Genomic DNA, 15,091 nt, shown 5'->3' with positions numbered 1-15,091 from the left:
GGAGGAGGCCATTTGGCCCTTCACAGTGCTCATGGCTGATCATCCACAATCAGTAACCTGTACCTGCCTTCTCCCCATATCTCTGGATTCCACCAGCTCCAAGAGCTCTACCGAACTCTTAAATTCATTCAGTGAATTGGCCTCCATTGCCTGCTGTGGCAGAGAATTCTACAAATTCACAACTCTCTGGGTGAAAAAGTTACTTCTCACCTCAGTTTTAAATGGCCTCCCCTTTATTCTTAGAATGTGTCCACTGGTTCTGGACTCCCCCAACATTTTTCCAACATTTTTCCTGCATCTGCCTTGTCCAGTCCCTTTATAATTTTATGTCTCTATAAGATCCCCTCTCATCATTCTAAACTCCAGTGAATATAACCATAGTCTTTCCAATCTTTCCTCATATGACAGTCCCTCCATCCCAGGGATTAACCTCGTGAACCTACACTGCACTGCCTAAATAGCAAGGACGTCCTACCTCAAATTAGGAGACAAAAACGGCACACAATACTCCAAATGTGGTCTCACCAGGGCCCTATACAACTGCATAAAGACCTCTTTACTTTTATACTCAAATCCTGTTGTTATGAAGGCCAACATGCCATAAGCTTTCTTCACAGCCTGCTGTACCTGCACGCTTACTTTCAGTGACTGGTGTACAAGGATACCAAGGTCTCGTTGCAATTCCCCTTTACCTAATCTGACACCATTGATATAATAATCTTCCTTATTTTTGCCGCCAAAATGGATAACCTCACAGTTATCTACATTATACTGCATCTGCCATGCATCTGCCCACTCACTCAACCTGTCCAATTCACCTAGCAACCTCCTAACATTATCCTCACAGTTCCCACTGCCACCCAGCTTTGTGTCATCCGCAAACGTGCTAGTGTTACTTCTACTTCCATCATCCAAATCACTTGTATTGTAAATAGTTGCGGCCCCAGCACTGAGCCTTGCGGCACTCCACTCTCCACTGCCTGCCATTCTGAAAAGGACCCGTTTATTCCTACTCTTTGCTTCCTGTCTGCCAACCAATTATCTATCCATGTCCATACCCTACCCCCAATGCCATGTGATTTAATTTTGCTCACCAACCTCCCGTGTGGTACCTAATCAAACAACGGCTTTCTGAAAGTCTAGAAACACTACATCCACTTGCTCTCCTTCATCCATTTTACTTGTCACGTCCTCAAAAAATTCCAGATGATTAGTCAAGCAGGATTTCCCCTTCATAAATCCATGCTGACTTGGACCAATCCTTTTACCAATATCCAGATGTGCCGTTATTAACTATTTAATAATTGACTCTTCCCCACCACCGATGTCAGGTTAACTGGTCTATAATTCCCCGTTTCCTCTCTCGCTCCTTTCTTGAAAAGTGGGATAACATTAGCTACCCTCCAATCCACAGGAACTGATCCTGAATATATTGAACATTGGAAAATAATCACTAATGCGTCCACGATTTCTAGAGCCACCTCCTTGAGTACCCTGGGATGCAGACCATCAGGCCCTGGGGATTTATCAGCCTTCAGTCCCATCAGTCTACCCAATCCTATTTCTCGCCTAATGCAAATTTCTTTTAGTTCCTCTGACTCCCTTGATGCTCTGTCCACTAGTGCATCTGGAAGATTGTTAGTGCCTTCATTAGTGAAGACAGGTCCAAAGTACCTGTTCAAATCTTCCGCCATTTCCTTGTTACCCATAATCATTTCACCCGTTTCTGCCTTCAAGGGACCCACATTTGCCTTTACTAATCTTTTTCTCTTAACATACCTAAAGAAGCTTTTACTATCCTTCTTTATATTCTTGGCCAGCTTCGCTTCCTACCTCATCTTTTCAGCCCGTATTGCCCTTTTTGCCGTCTTCTGTTGTCCTTTGAAAGTTGCCCACTCCTCTGGCTTCCCGCTGCTCTTTGCTATCTTATACATCTTTTCTTTTCGTTTTATTCCATCTCTAACTTCCCTTGTCAGCTACGGTTGCCTCCTACTCCCGTTAGAATCTATCTTCGCCTTTGGAATGAAATGATCCTGCATCTTCTGGATTATGCCCAGAAATTCCTGCCATTGCTGTTCCACCGTCATTCCTGCTAGGATCCCTTTCTATTTCACCTTGTCCAGCTCTTCTCTCATGCCTTCATAGTCCCCTTTGTTCAACTGCAACTGATTTAACCTTCTCCCGCTCAAATTGCATATTAAAACTAATTATATTACAGTCACTACCTCCAAGTGGTTCCTTTACCTTGAGTTCCCTTATTAAATCTGGTTCAATGGACAACACGAAATCCAGAATTGCCTTCTCCCTGGTAGGCTCCAATACAAGCTGTTCAAAGAATCCATCTTGGAGGCAATCTACAAACTCCCTTTCTTGAGGTCCTGTATCATACTGATTTTCCCAGTCTGCCTGCATATTGAAATCTCTTTAACCACCCTAGCATTACCTTTGTTACATGCCAATATTAACTCCTGATGCAACTTGCACCCTATATCCAGGCTACTGTACCTTTATTACTTGCCAATTTGAACTCCTGATGCAACTTGCACCCTATAACTATGCAAAAAGAAAAGAGATTTAATAAAGTATACAATGTAGAAAGGTAAATGCATGGTTTGTATCTAAACTGCACTTTACCAAATGTAAGACAAGGTTGAGTTGGCCGGACTAATATAATTTTACATGAGTGCAACTGTGATGAACAGATTTGGCTCAGGGAATCATGTGGTGGAATAAGAGAGAAGGTTAATCAAAAATGTCAAAGAAAGAGAGCATTTCACAAAAGGGAAATCAAATATTTGTGTTGTCAAATTCAATCTTCATATAGAAAGGGAAAAAATGCTGAATTCGTGGGGAAATGAATTTGAAACTGAAATGAGTCTGGAAACGTTCTATCCAAGATGAATGCTGGTAATCCCAGCAAGTCAGAGAAGAATTATGGAAATAAAAACAGTGTTAGCATCTCACATTGAAGTTCCAACAAAGGGTCTTCCTCCTCAAATATTAGTTGTGTTTCTCTTTCCACAGATGATGCTGGATATCTTGTGCAACATGACAGAATTAACTGGTAGCTTTGCAATAAAGAATCCTTTGGGACTCCTTGTTTAAATGACAGGAACGTACATTGATCTTATGAGTGATGAAGTGAAAACAGAACATAGAGAAATATATTAAGCCATTTACTGATATATTAAGGTCAGATTGCTTAGATTAGGAAATTAGATGGAAAGTTATGACAGTTGGCAAATAGACATCTTCAAAGACATCTTAGAGCAAGGCACCTGCAACGTTTCCAAGATTATTGCTGACAAGAAGGTAGATGGCAAAATAACTCACAAAATGACATAGATGCCCAGTTACCAGGAAAGTGCCTACATAAATTGGACATGAACCACACTTTCTTTAAACAGTCACTGTCAGTTTCCCGGGGAATCAATGTCAGATTCCAATGTCTGACAAAATTCCAGAAGTTAACATCAAATGTTACGAAAAGTACCAGTGATTAATGTTAAAAGAAAAAAATTCTTCTTGAGTGAACACAATTTTGTGCTCTTGAACCAAAGCCCGCATTGTTCCACCATTGCACTGGCTACCAATGCACCATGCCATCACTTCAATGCTCCTAATGAAATATGGTTGCTTTGAAGAAATAAATTGGTTCCTTTGGACATACACAGGTAATCGTCATTACGGAGCTCCTGTTCTTCTGTATAGATGATCCTCTTTTTATTTCGTAAATTATAAATTATTTTGTCTGTCTGTTTGGTCGTTTCCTCGCTTGTAGATCCCAAAACTGAAAAAAGAAAGCCCAAAATAACCTAATTACATTGTTTCAAGTCAGGTAAGTGGTTGAACTGTAAAATATGGAAGTTAGTTACATAATATGCAACATGTTCTATGAATTGAATTGAAATGACATGGTGGTAGTCAGATGGTCATTATATCATCTCCATCATTTACTGGAATGCACAGGAGTTACTCATTTTGAGTTTTACTTTTACAAACAGAATTACCTGTTGCTCTTTTGATTCTTTTCACCAACACTGTGCCTTCCTTCGTTTCCTCAGCGGCTCCTCCCAAATCTCTTTTGCCCTCCCCTGTAATGACCTGTAAAGAGACATTTTGGTGCAACCTGTGATTCATAAGGGCACAAATAGATTGGCTCTACTTCTTCTCGATTATTTCTTCCATCGCATTATTAACTTGGATACTCAAATAAGCTACTAATAAAAGCAGTAACTGCCTTGTGTGCAATATTTCAGTGATCTCTCGTCTTTCATACTCTACTCTAAAAGGAAGTTTGATATTGTCAGCAAATATGGGAAAATGTGGGAACAATTGTTCCTCTTTCAACAATAAAAACTTATTTGCGAATGTTAGCACCTGACTCCAACAGCAGTGACGAAGATTTGTCTAAAAAGCAGTCATTTCTATCTTGTAGAAAATAAAATGCCAATGTAGAGCCACTCTATTAATTCTCATATGTCCTTTACCTGGGAATAATTTCTGTTCTTACCTTTACGACGGGCTTTCTTTTCGTATTCTTGCCTTTTGTATTCTTAAAAGGATGCCTAAAGATTCTGACTCCTTAGGAAAAAAAGTGCCACATCAGTGCTGCTTTGGAAAAGCACAGACTGTATCTCAATAGTTTGGCAATTCTGGATATATCTAATGTTTTAGAGTTAAAAATGGAAGCAACATATCACAAAATTAAAAATTAGGAAAAGTAAATTTACATTTCATAAATAACACATTGGGAAAAACATTTCCAATTTAACAAGTATCCTACCACTCCAAAGATAAGAATAAAATCACCCTTGCACCAGATTCCATAGGCTAATGGCCAAATTGATTAGAATCAATTATAGTTGAAAATTTGCATTTAATATTTCAAAGATTTAAATTACGTTTTGCATTTTTTGTCAGAAGTTTAGGTGTCGAATCCTCATCTGATTCGCTAGATTCGTAGACTGGGGTTTGACGCCTTCTCCTCCGATTTGTCATGAATTCTGGCTTTGGTACATCCAATCCTGTGAAAAATAAAAATGCTCATCATCTGTTATGGCCAACTTCAAGTATTTATCTTCACTGAACTTAACAGTGCAAATATCTGTGGAAATATCACTTTGCAATGTTATCATTATTTCCTCCAGAGTATTCATGCTATTATTCAATTGTCACGTCTATTTGACAAAGACAGCAAACAACCTTACAATTATTTTTCAGAGTTAAAGAAAAATCAACCAGCATGAAGAGTATGACGGATGAGAATGTGTATATTTCCAGGTCAGAAATCGCAATGACCACTCGTCCCTGTGGTAAGTGAAATCAATCAGAATTCTTCTTTCCATTCCTCCAGGTTTAAAGTAATGGCTTATTCTAGCTGCCTGTACTCACAATGACACTTTGTGCCATGGTTGAGTAAATGGATTGAATAATGAACAACTAGGGCAACCCACCTCTTCATTAATGGGAACATTGACCTTTGTCCAATTTCTGATTTCAGGACTGTGACAAGTTGCAACATCAAAAAGCATAACTGTGCCCCAATGTCTATGGGTTTGTGCTATCCATGGTCACCATCTTCTGAATGACATAAAGCTTTGGTATTGATTGTAAAGTCAGTTCAATTTGAAATCACTGATGGAATTTTTGAATGTTGGTAAGGAACCTCTCCTGGAGGAAATAGTCATTAAAAGCAAAACTGTACATATCCTGCTGCCAATAATCTGGGACTAATCACAAGTCTGCTGGGTGTACTCATTTCATCAAAAGTTATAAGACAAATCTTACGGTTTGACACACGTAACCTGCCTGATATATTATTATTAACTCCTGCCTGATATATTAATGCCTTGCAAAGTCAATAAATTTGCAAGTCATTAATGTATCAGGCAGGAGTTTCTCCCTTGGGACCTTTCAAATTTTCCAATGACCAGTGGGCACAGCGGTTAAGTTGCTGCCTTACAGCGAATGCAGCGCCGGAGACTCGGGTTCGATCCCGACTACAGGTGGTGTCTGTACGGAATTTGTATGTTCTCCCCGTGACCTGCGTAGGTTTTCTCCAAGATCTTCAGTTTCCTCCCACACTCCAAAGATGTACAGGTATGTAGGTTAATTGGCTTAATAAATGTAAAAATAAATTGTTCCTAGAAGTGTATAGGATAGTGTTAATGCGGGGATCGCTGGTCGGCGCGGACCCAGTGGGCCGAAAGGGCCTGTTTCCGCACTGTATCTCAAAAACTAACTAAAAAAGTGTGTGTGCACATAAAAATGAGGGCAGGAACAGATACCGCAACATTTAATTCTAAACATTATCTTTCAGACATTTGTTTATTAATTGAAAGAATGAGGGCATCACAGGCAGAGCTGGCATTTCTTGTTCTTTCCAAATTGCCCCTTGTGTGACATGGTGCAGAATGTGGAGGTTGTGGTGCTCCCAAGCACCCATTGCCCTCAACCTTTATGATGTAGAGGCTGCAGGTTTGGGACATGTTGTTATAGAAGTCTTACCACAAAGACTCCAGTGCATTATGGAGAAAGTAAACAGTGCATTTCAGGTTGGAGAAACCAGTGTACTTTGGAATGAAGAGTGCCAGGCTTCTTGAGTGTTGTGGATGATCTCTTCCAGGGATGTTGAGATATATTTCAATGTCCACATTGATATCCCTTGTTTATTGGCAATCCCTTGGTGTAGAGGATCACTACTCCCATTCCAGCTTTGTCAGTTTTGAGAGAACTGATTCTGTCGGTCTTTGAGTAAGCTAAAGATTCTGCTGCTGATGTCTATATGAGTGAATGGCTTATGAGGTTGGGATCATGATATTTTTGAGACTCTTTGATTTCCTGAAGAGGTCAAAAGGCCTTCCAGGTTGTCCTCCTCCATCTTGAACAGCCACATATCAAGGATTCCCACAAATTAATTATGCTGTTACATTTTCACAAAGGGCAGCCATAAAGCATTTTCTGCATTCTGCAAGATCTGGAGCCTTGATGCCACTTTGTTCATCTGGGAGAAATCAATGCCTATGGTTTACGTAATCCTGTCAATTAATTTGCAGAATTTTACAAAGAGAGCAGTTGGTTTATGTTTATTGTTGTCACGTGTTTGCAATACTGGGAAAAGCTTTAACCTGCATGCTATCCAATCAAATCACATAATACATCACAAGTAGAAAAGGTAGAGTGAAGGAAAAGATGGCAGACTGCAAAATATATTTCTCAGTATTGTCATGTAACAGTTCCAGAGAAAATGAACTAGGTTGGAGAATCGGGACTGTATCTAGCTTATCGAAGGACCATTCAGCAGTCTTAACTGTGGGGAACAGTGGCTGTTGTTTCAATGAGATTGGTCCACAAAGAATTGTCGGTAATCTTACGCCCAAGAATCATTTGAACTTTGGCACTATTGATGATGATTGGGGCATGTATTCTATCCTGAAGTCGAGAACTAGCTTTTCATCTTGTGACATTGAAGGGGATGTTGTTAATTTGACACTAAGTTACAAGGTACTCTTTCTCCTTCCTGTACTCTGTCTCCTCATTGTTCATGACCAGACAGCGGTGTCATCTGCAAACTTATAGATGCGTCATTAATGACACATTTGATTAAGCATCTACAAACTTGTGGAGCCTGTTGCAAGTAGTACCTGTCTCTGAGACATTAAGGAGAGCAGGAATTACTGTTGCACAGTGGACCAAACAGTTAGTTTCAGATTGGAGTCTGTATCTTCAATTACTCATTCCTTCACACAACAGAAATCACTGCCTGTGTTTTCCTCCAATGGGTTTTTCCAGACATATGGAAATATATTCCCATTTTCCAAGGCTCATTATGGAAATGTTTTGCAGGGGTGTGCTGTACTTGAGGGAGCAGTGACATGTTAAGAGAGGAACTTCAAGGATAAAACACAAAGTGTTGGAATAACTCAGTCTCTGGCATGCACAAGTGATGACACAGGTTTGTTTGATCCCGATCCCGTTCCCCGATCCCAAGTAGCAGATCCTGATCCTGGTGGTGAGACTTCAGGCTTCAGTATCTCCTCCCTGATTGTAGCAGCAAGATGAGAGAACAGCCCGGATGAATGGGAACCTTGATGACTGATGCCGCCTTCTTGAGGTGGGTTCTCATGGTGGGGAGGTGTGTGCCTGTGATGGACTGGGTAGAGTCCACCACACCATGCAGCCTCTTGCATTCCTCTGCACTGGATTGCCTTAGCAGGCCATGATACAACCAGTCAGGATACTTTCTACAGTACATCTGCACAAGTTTGTTAAGAGTTCAGCTAGAGGTTATTGTTGCAGCACCACTCAACCAATTTCCCTCTCTCTCACATCCAGTTGCAAAGGAAGGCACAGAGAACCAGGTACTGGGCTGTACTGGTAATTTGGAGGGGATGATAGTGTTGAATGCCAAGCTGTAGTTGATGAATAGCTGCCTGACATGTATTCTCGGTGGTCTACAGCAGAGTGCAGAGCTAGTGAGATGGCATCTACTTTTGACCAGCTTTGACAGTTCACAAACTGAAGTGGATCCAAGTCATAGAACATAGAAAATAGATGCATGAGGAGGCCATTTGGCCCTTCGAGCCAGCACTGCCATTCATTGTGATCATGGCTGATCATCTACAATCAGTAACCTGTGCCTGCCTTCTCCCCATATCCCTTGATTCCACTATCCCCTAGAGCTCTGTCTAACATTTGTGAGGCAAGAGTGGATTTGCACCCTAGCCAACCTCTGTAGGCACTTTATTACCGTGAATCTGAGTGCTACCAGATGGAAGTCAGTGAGGTAGATCACAGTGGCCTTCTTAAACATGGGAACGATAGATCCAATGTTGGATCAGGTGGGAACCTTGAGCACAGATGCAAGAGGTTGAGGATATTCCTGAATTCTCAAAGTAGTTACTCGACACAGGTTTTTCGTACTCAGCCATGAACACTGTCTGGACTGGAAGCTTGAAGTGAACTCACTTTCTTGAAGGAAAATCTGCCAATGACTTCAGAGACCGAGATCACAAGGAAGAGCCAACAGCAATTATGTTATCAAAGAACAGGAATGTTCAATATCCTCAGACATATTGTCAAAGTATACCTGTGGAGTGAAATGGTGAAAAGGAAGGATCTCACCAAGGACCTGGTCTCAGAAACCACAGATCTATTTAGTTTTCATGTGGGGAAAAAAAATTCATGTCAGCATGCATCATTAGAAAAGGGCAAAAAGGGAAAAAAAAGTGGACAAAATTTTGTACAAACCAACAGCAAGCATGGCTTCATAATTCCGCTTCAAATTCTTATAACGGAGCTTCTCCCAGTCACTTATTTCTTCAAACTCTTCCTTGGAAAAATAGCCAGCAATGTCTTTGAACTTGTCAGCATCCTGGAAAAACAAACATTGTATCTGATTCACTTTGGTGCATAATCTGTAATCATCAGATATTAATTCCAAAACAGATTTGAAAATATCATTTAAAAAATTTAATACAGGACAATTCCAGGATAAAGAATCACAACTTAAAATTAAAGGGTAACTTCTTCAGGACAGAAATTAGATATTTCTTCACTCAGAATATAGTGAGTTTTTTTCTACGGTTGAAAGAAATCAGCTGTTAATTACATTCCAGCAAGATCAACACATTATTGATTCCAAGAAGTAATAAACCATATCACAGTAAGAGAGGAAACTGCATTTAGAGTGCAGGTCTGGCGTGATCTGCCTGAAAGGTCCAGACCTGAAATGTTGCCCGTCAAGATTCAAGATCGCAACTTCCAGCCAACAGACATCAGTGTCTACATTTCTGGCAATGAAGACAGTGACAATCATGGACTTCCCCCACACTGAAGTCAGGAGCAGCACACAGTGGCTCCTGCAAAAACACTATTGTAAAAAAAAAAAATTGCCCGAGATAATAATCAGCAAGCCAGGCAGCATCTGTGGAGGTAGAAACGGAGTGAATATTTCAGGTTAATATTCTTTCCTCACAGCTGGGGAAAGTTGCCAGATGGAGACAGACAACTAGAAGGATGAGGGAGATGGTCTGAATGGTCTCCCAGATCAATATTAATGTCAGTGATCCACTTCAGAGCCCAGGGAGCTCATCCACTCCTCATTGACACCAATTCCTGGGGTTGTGATGATCTGAGAAGGAGCAGCAGCATTTTCCCCGTTCCCAGGCTCCCGAGGGGACATTTTTCCGGCATCTTCTGCCCACTCTCCATGTCAAAGCTCCCTGGAGTCTCACCTCTGAGCCCTGCATCCCAGACATGGTCTTGTCTCCTTCAGCAGCACCTCGGTCTCCCTTCCTGAGCTCAGCCACTCACTTCGCACCTAACCTAGACTAAATCTCACCTCGGCAACACCCCACCTCGACTAAACCCCTCCTTCACTAAACCCCACCTCGACTAAACCCCACCTCGACGAAACCCCACCTCGACTAAACCCACCTTCACTAAACCCCACCTCGGCTAAACCTGACACCTCGACTAAATCCTCGCCTTGACTAAACTTTAGCTCACTAAACGTCGCCCCTCAACTAAACACACCTCACTACTATATTTCACCTCACACCTAAACCCCTCACCTCCACTAAACCTCACACCTCACGACTAATCTTCTTCTCACTCTTAAACCTCGCCTCGACTAAACCTCACCTCGACTAAACTTTTGCCTCGACTAAACTTTAACTCAAACCTCACTAAACCCTACCTCACTAAACCGCCTTGGCTAAACCCCACCTCACTTCAACTAAACCTCACCTTGTCTAAACCTCGCCTCAACTAAATCTCAATTAACTAAATTTCACTAAACCTCAAAACTCACTGAATCTCACCTCACTAAACTGCACAAGACTAAACTTTACCTCAACTAAACCTCCCGCCTCACGACTAAACTTCACCTCAACTAAACCTCACCTCAACCCAAACCTCACCTTGACTCAACCCCACACCTTAACAAAACCCTCACCTCCACTAAACTTTACCTCACTAAACCTCACCTCACTAAACCGCCTTGGCTAAACCCCACTTCACCTCAACTAAACCTCCCACCTCACGACTAAAATTTACCTCAACTAAACCTCACCTCGTCTAAACCTTACCTCAACTAAATCTCAATTAACTAAATTTCATTAATGTGCAAAACTCACTGAATGTCACCTCACTAAACTGAGCAAAAATAAACTTTACCTCAACTAAACCTCCCACCTCACCACTAAACTCCACCACACCACTAAACACCACTAAACTCCACCTCACACCTAATCCCCGCCTCGACTAATCGCCGCCTCTCTCCCGCTATTTATCCCAGGGAGCTTTGACATGGAGAGTCGTCGTCGTCGTCCCCCCCCCCGCTTGCTTTGCCTCTCGCAGTGTAATCAGTGTTGTGGGGGAACAGTGTGTGTGATGATACCATTAAAATGCAGAATATGTCTCATCTATCAATTCACAGATTTTTGTTATTTTTCTTTTTAAATGATTTCTGCAAGTTTCTGCCCACTAAAATGGCGTCATGACGTACTACGGTTTTTATGGTCGAGTGGTCAACCTTGTTCCTCTAGTATCTTTGGTTGAGGTAAAGTTCAGTGGAGGCTAGGATTGGGTGTGAGCTGACGTTTAGTTGAGGCTGGGGTTAGTCGAGATGTGAGGTTTGGTCGAGGCGAGGGGTTTGGTCAAGGCGAGGGGTTTGGTCGAGGAGGGGTTTGGTCGAGGCGAGGGGTTTGGTCGAGGCGAGGGGCTTGGTCGAGGCGAGGGGCTTGGTCGAGGCGAGGGGCTTGGTCGAGGCGAGGGGCTTGGTCGAGGCGAGGGGCTTGGTTGATGCGAGAAACAGGATGATTAAACCACCAGGGACAGGACGATTGAACTACCACTCTACCAGGGACAGGGCTATTAAACCGGCAGGGACAGGATGATTGAACTACCACTCAACCAAGGACAGGGCTATTAAACCGTCAGGGACAGGATGGTTGAACTACCACTCCACCAGGGACAGGGCTATTAAACCGTCAGGGACAGGGTGATTGAACTACCACCGAGTTCGTTGGGGCACTGATAATGTGGTACAGGGATAGAGGCAGGCTGGACAAAGGGCCGTAAATTTAGGAGAGTGTCTAAGCAGCAGGGATGGGTTGAAATGGGTCATGAAGGTAACTAAGGGTCATGTGGATAACTACTGCGCTTGCTCAATGAGGTAAATGAATATTGCAAATACGCCCCCGATCGGGGAACTGCCAATTGCCATGCACATACAATGTATGATCTGGGGGGGGGTACCCGGGGCAGTACAGAAGATTGTGCACCTCAGCGCTCTGATTGGAAGGAGCCCGAAGGGGAGGGGGATTCAGCAAAAGGGAGGGAGATTCAACGAAGTTGTACTGTATAAAGAGAAGGCACTGTCTTTGTCTCGGTGTGTCTCGGTTTGGAGAGGCACCCAGCTCTGCAGACTCGTGAATAAACTTGTCTTGTTTCCACGACTTTGTCTCTGGCATCGTGATTGTGAGCACTCACATTTACATCTCACAGTCAAGGAGAGGGGTTTAGTCGAGGCGAGGGGTTTAGTCGAGGCGAGGGGTTTAGTCGAGGCAAGGGGTTTTATATCGCCGAATGTTCCTATCCGGCTATCGAGCAAGCTAAACAATTGACCCAATAAAGACCAGTAGAGACGAGCTGTCGTTTGATGCTTTACTGAATTCAAATGTGAAACTAACGTTTAGGCACAAAAAGAAATAACATAGGGTTTAGTTACATTATACGTTTAGTATAGGAACATATAAAGATGATGTCACTAAACATAATTACTTACAGACATTGCGTCTAACAAACTCTGTGACGAAGGATGGCAGCAGATTACACACAGATGAATCACACTGTCTACACCATGAGGGTTCCCTTTCTGACCTGCACTTCCTGTTTATGACAACTTCCTGCCTATTGTAGCGACCATAGGGATTGGTCCTGACAGTCGAAACCTCCGATTGGCCAGCAAGGTCACATGGTGGCACGACCATAGTGATTGGTCCTGAGAGTCGAACCCGCTGATTGGCCAGCTAGGTCAGGTGGTGGTTTTGGAGCCCAAAAACCGGGCAGTGGGAAGAGAACTTCGATGTGAACAGTTTGAGTTAATGGTTGTCTGTAATCTCTTTTGTTATCCTTTGTAATTGAATATTGCTGCCGCAATAAACTTCTTTAACAAAGTACAAGCCTCCAGACTCGCCATACTAATCCCTTAACGATCTTATATGTTTCAATAAGATCCCTCTCATCCTTCTAAATTCCAGAGTATACAAGCCTAGTCTTTCAACATACGACAGTCCCGCCATTCCGGGGGATTAACCTGGTGAACCTACGCTGCACGCCCTCAATAGCAAGAATGTCCTTCCTCAAATTTGGAGACCAAAACTGCACATAGTACTCCAGGTGCGGTCTCACTAGAGCCCTGTACAACTGCAGAACTCCCCCTTCTCCTGTTACTCTCAATCCCCCTCTCCTCCTGTACTGTTATTGTGGGAAGAACTGACCTGTTGTGTCTTGTGATGAACATGGGCAGCACGGTATTGTGGGAATAGAGCGGCACGGCAGCGCGGCGGTAGAGTTGCTGCCTCACAGCTTACTTCTGCGGCGAGGAAGAGACCGTGTACCATTTGTACTTACAGTGTGAGAGGTTGCAGCCCGTGTTCGAGTGTCTAAAGGGGCTGCTCCCCAAGTTTTGGCTCCATTTTAGTCCTGTGCTCCTAATTTTTGGGCACCCGGTACAGAGGGGGGGAGGGTCGGGAGGGACGGTGGGGTCTCCCTGTCGGTCTGCTCCTGGCCAAGATGGCCATTTGCGGGTCCAGGCAGCGGGTAGTCGACGGCCGCACCGGGGTCGGCTGCCTGCCCCTCTTCCGGGCCAATGTCCGTGCCCGCGTGTCCCTGGAGAGGGAACACGTGGTGTCCACGGGCCGCTGGAGGCCTTCCGTGAACGCTGGTCGCCGCGGGACGTCGAGTGTATTATTGATAAAGTTGGCAATGTATTAGTTTGATGTTTGTTTGTTTGTAAACTGCCAATATCGGCAGCCTTTGATCGTGTTACCCTTTTGTATGTTTGTTTTGTTTTCTGAATAAAAGCTTTTGTATATATTTTAAAAAAGAGACTCGGGTTTGATCCTGACTACAGGTGCTGTCTGTACGGGGTTTATACGCTCTCTCCGTGACCGCGTGGGTTTTCTCTGGGTGCTCCGGTTTCCTCCCACACTCCAAAAACGTGCAGGTTTGTAGGTTAATTGGCTGCAGTAAATTGTCCCCCATGGTGCAGGATAGTGCTTGTGTGTGGGGTGATACATGGTGATCGCTGGTCAGCGTGGACTCGTTGAGACAAAGGGCCAGTGAAGTTTCTTATCAGTGCAAGACTAAACTGTTTAAATGTTGGGATAGTCCCTGCCTCAACTACCTCCTCTGGCAGCTTGTTCCACACATCCGTGGGCTGAATGGCCTAATTCTGCTCCTATCACTTATGACCATCGTCAGCTTGACGGCAGCTGAATCCAATCCCCTCCATTAGAGTCGGAAGACGGGTCCCGACCTGAAACATCGCCTATCCATGTCCCCCACAGATGCTGCCTGACCCGCTAAGTTACTCCGGCGGTGTATTTTATTTGTAGTCCAGCATCTGCAGTTCCTTGTGTCTCCCCTCCATTTCCCGACGCTGCCCTCGCCCTCCCTCCCGCCCGCACTCACTGGGGTCCCACACACACACGCACTCGTCGCCCACCGCGGGAACCTCACGGCGGCCGGAGGAGCAGGGACCACGTCACAAGCGCATCGGACACAGACTGGGGAAACAGCTTGCATGAGCCGCGTGTGTATTGATGCAGCGCTGCAGAGGGTGAAGCCGGCCGGCTGAACAAAGAGCATAAATACTGGACGGTGCATGTGTGCAGGCGCTGCAGCGGCAGGGGTGGAGAGCCGAGCGCTGGGAAGGTTTGGTGATGAGGCAGGAGGGGATTACACAGTGACCAGCGCTGTGCGTCCACTGAGCCGCTGCACTTCCCATCAGCAACAACAGGGAACATGATGCACGGAGCTCCCAGGAGTTGGTGCAACCGCCATTAAAAATACTCCAATC

At 43.9% G+C, this 15,091-nt stretch overlaps 1 protein-coding gene across 1 annotated transcript in view; it reads right to left on the bottom strand.

The window, feature by feature from the left end:
* LOC144612204 (myelin-associated glycoprotein-like) overlaps window positions 1-15,091 on the bottom strand; it is a 760,913-nt gene that overhangs the window by 368,163 nt on the left and 377,659 nt on the right.

Source organism: Rhinoraja longicauda, chromosome 43 (genome assembly GCF_053455715.1).
Source record: "Rhinoraja longicauda isolate Sanriku21f chromosome 43, sRhiLon1.1, whole genome shotgun sequence".
NCBI classification, from domain to species: Eukaryota; Metazoa; Chordata; class Chondrichthyes; order Rajiformes; family Arhynchobatidae; genus Rhinoraja; species Rhinoraja longicauda.
Note: the sequence above shows the minus strand (reverse complement) of the source record. Positions and strands in the feature narration are given on the sequence as shown.